Source organism: Triticum aestivum, chromosome 6A, assembly GCF_018294505.1.
Source record: "Triticum aestivum cultivar Chinese Spring chromosome 6A, IWGSC CS RefSeq v2.1, whole genome shotgun sequence".
Lineage (NCBI taxonomy): Eukaryota > Viridiplantae > Streptophyta > Magnoliopsida > Poales > Poaceae > Triticum > Triticum aestivum.
In genome coordinates, this window is record NC_057809.1 from 45,740,662 (window position 1) to 45,744,213 (window position 3,552).

Consider the following 3,552-nt stretch of genomic DNA (forward strand, 5'->3'; position numbering starts at 1 on the left):
CATCGGTTTGCCACGGACTCGATCTAGATATGACTCCATTTGGGTAATTGTGGACCGCTTGACAAAGGTTGCTCACTTCATTCCCGTGAAGACGACCTATACCAGTGCTAAGTTGGCCAAGATTTACATGACACAGGTTGTATGCTTACATGGTGTACCCCGAAAGATTGTGTCAGACCGAGGCACTCAATTTACCTCAAAATTCTGGCACCAGCTCCATGAGTCACTTGGAACCAGGCTTGAGTTCAGCACGACATTTCATCCGCAGACGAACGGACAAACCGAGAGGGTTAATCAGATTTTGGAGGACATGTTACGTGCATGTGCACTTGACTATGGTTCTAGTTGGGATGACAATTTGCCATATGCTGAGTTCTCCTATAATAACAGCTATCAAGCCAGTCTGAAGATGGCACCGTTCGAGGCGCTCTATGGCAGGAAGTGTAGAACCCCTTTGATGTGGAGCGAAGTGGGTGAACATCAACTCTTTGGACCAGACTTAATTCGAGATGCCGAAGAGAAGGTCAAGTTGATCAAGGACCGACTGAAGATCGCCCAGTCTCGTCAAAAGAGTTATGCGGATACCAAGCGCAAGGATGTGGATTATGCACCTGGAGATAGAGCATACCTTCGAGTATCACCACTTCGTGGAGTTAAGAGGTTTGGAATCAAAGGAAAGTTAGCACCACGTTTTGTGGGACCCTACAAGATTTTGGAACGTAGAGGAGAAGTAGCTTATCAGCTAGAACTACCAGAAGCTCTATCAGGAGTTCAGGATGTATTTCACGTCTCACAGTTGAAGAAGTGTCATGCAGAATTGGCAGATATTCCTTTGAGTGACACGGTTCCTTTGGAGGCAATTCAGTTGGAGAAGGACCTCACATATGAAGAGAAGCCTATCAAAATTCTTGATACAGCAGAGCGAGTCACCCGCACCAAGACGATCAAGTTATGCAAAGTTCAGTGGAGTCATCACACCGAGGAAGAAGCCACTTGGGAACGAGAAGAAGATTTGCGAGCGGATCATCCACATCTTTTCTCTGGCTAGCTGAATCTCGGGGTCGAGATTCCTTTTAAGGGGGGTAGGTTTGTAACATTCCAAATTTTTAATTTGGAATGTTATATGGAGCATGAGCATTTTGTGTTATTTGAAAGTGTTTATAATTGCTTTTCATTATTAAAGTGTTAGAATGACAACCTATACAAAATTGCAATTTGCATATTACTGTTTAACCAAATAGTAGGAATATTATCCCTATATTGCATTTTGAGTAATTTAATTATGTCAATGCATCTAAATAAGTAGGTGCACACAAACTAAGTTAAGTGCGTAGTTTTTTTTTCTAGACCCCAACTAATAAGTTTGTTGTGTGAAATTGTTATTTTATGTTTCCCTTAACTTTCCTACACTTAGTGCATTATTATAGTAATCCTAATCTAATTAGCTCACGGGGCTTAAGCCACTCTTATTTCCTAAGCTAGCTACGCATACGAGCACAGCGCTACGAGTTGGACCTACAATGCACGCAGCACCGGCCCAGGTCCTTTTCTCTTTTGTGTTTTTTTTTTCAATCTCTTCATGACCCCGGTCGTCCTCAACCTCTCGTCAGACTCAGGCAACGAGCCAGCGCCCGCACCCCACTCGCGCCCGACCCCTCCCCTCCTCTACCTCGCCCCAAATCCGCTCTGAACGGACCCCCCACTCTGCCCTAACTCCTACTCTTCCGTTACCCGCACTAAACCGCGCCCTAATGGCCATTAGAACACCGGAAACAGCCGCCATGAAGACGACATAATTCCGACGACGCCCTGCAACGTTCCGACCTCCCCTGCATCCTATAAAAGGCCTCCTCCCCTCACAACTCTCTCCTTGCCCGAACCCCTCTCTTCGGGAGCTTATACCCCTACCCATCGTCGTGAATTGCTCACCGGAGTTGCGTGACGCTGGTGCTGTTCGTGGAAGGTTCCGGCAAGTCCGAGGTGAAGCAGACATTCTAACTCTTCCATCCTTCATATCTCGACCTTGGGCATCATCCTAACATGTCGATTCTTTGTTTTTCTAAGCCGGAGTACGCATCTGGTCGGAGCTCCGCCCAACTCCGGCGACGCATCACGGTCACCAGAGGACGGTTCCGAGCGCGTTTTGGTGTTCAGCAAGTTTTCCTCGACTTCCTCTACTCCGTCCACCTCTCTTTCGTTGCCGAAGACATCCGCATCATCGAGCGAGAGCACCCCAAGTTTGTTGTCCATCGCCGGCCAACTCCTCCGGTGAGGCCAGCCCTCTTTCTGTAAAAAAAAAACCGAAATAGTATTAGCCTATTGAATTCTGCCACGTTGCGACTCTTTTTCTTACCTCGCTTCTTTTCCAGAAATTTAGCCCAACTTAGAAAAATCACATCTTTTAAACCACTTATCCAAATTTGACAAATAAGATATCCCTGGACAGCTGAGGACCTCTAGTTTATTATAAAAAAAATTGAAATATCACTTTTACGCTAATTAAAATTTCGTTTTGATTTAAATGATAATTTGAGTATTTTTACTGAATCTTTTATTCTGTGAGTGATATGAAAAAGTTTTACATATGAAAATTGGTTCTTGGAATCATACCAATCTGCTAGAACTCATAGAATATTTTTTTAGTAAGGTTTAGTTACTGTTTTAGCACAATACATAATTTTGACCTCCATTGATTATCGTTTAATAAACTCGTTAAACTAAAAAAAATCATTGTTAAAACCATTAGATTTATCCGTAGAAAACCTTTCTGGTTAGTTGTTGTCGTCATAAAAATTTAGAGTTATAGGATTATTAATTAGTTTATTAACATGAACTATAAACCATACATAGGAACCGATCAAAGTGCATAAACTCGAATCATATGGATATACTGGCTAGGGTTGTTTGGCATGAATTGTGTGTTGGATGGTTTTTCTTGCTCACTTGTTATGTTAATGTTTGATATTGGAGTGACTTACTTAAGTACTTTGTTGTGTTAGATTGCGACGAGTGTGAAGGCGAATTCTACGAGGAGGTAGAACCGGGTTGCTGCGAGTCAGAAGGCAAGTTGCAACCTTGACCATATTTATCCCGTGTTTAATTTTGCATTGACTTTCAAAGCAAGTAGTATGCATGTGTAGGGTTTTATATCGATGTTTTTGCAAATATTTGCTAGTAGTAAAGCCCTAGGATCCAATGCTATTTGGACTATACGCTTAGCCATGCTTGTAGTTGGGGGTGGACCAAATATTTTGAAAATTATAAACTTGTTCCCTTGGAACAATGATTTAGAAAATATTTTGAAAAAGAAAAACTATATTATTATTTTTTTTACTTCTACTCCCTGGACGAAATGGTATGACGGGAGCGTCTACAAGTGATTGCGCCCATCGGGGTCTTGCAGTGAATGCGCTCGACTGGGGTCACACAGGATTTTGGTGGGGACCGTCGTCCAGGGGAATGAGATCTTCCAAGTACGGTTTGATGTAGCTTCCAGTACAGCCACATGCTACTGTGGGCTCTGGCTTAGCTTAGTACTAACGGGAAACCCTT

General features: G+C 43.0%; 1 long non-coding RNA gene across 1 annotated transcript; it reads left to right on the forward strand.

Moving 5' to 3' along the window:
* Window positions 1-1,579: 1,579 nt before the first annotated feature.
* Window positions 1,580-3,062, forward strand: LOC123130217 (uncharacterized). The gene is made up of 3 exons (XR_006463759.1): window positions 1,580-1,980; window positions 2,065-2,268; window positions 3,000-3,062. It is a non-coding gene; the product is annotated as an uncharacterized lncRNA (long non-coding RNA).
* Window positions 3,063-3,552: the final 490 nt, after the last annotated feature.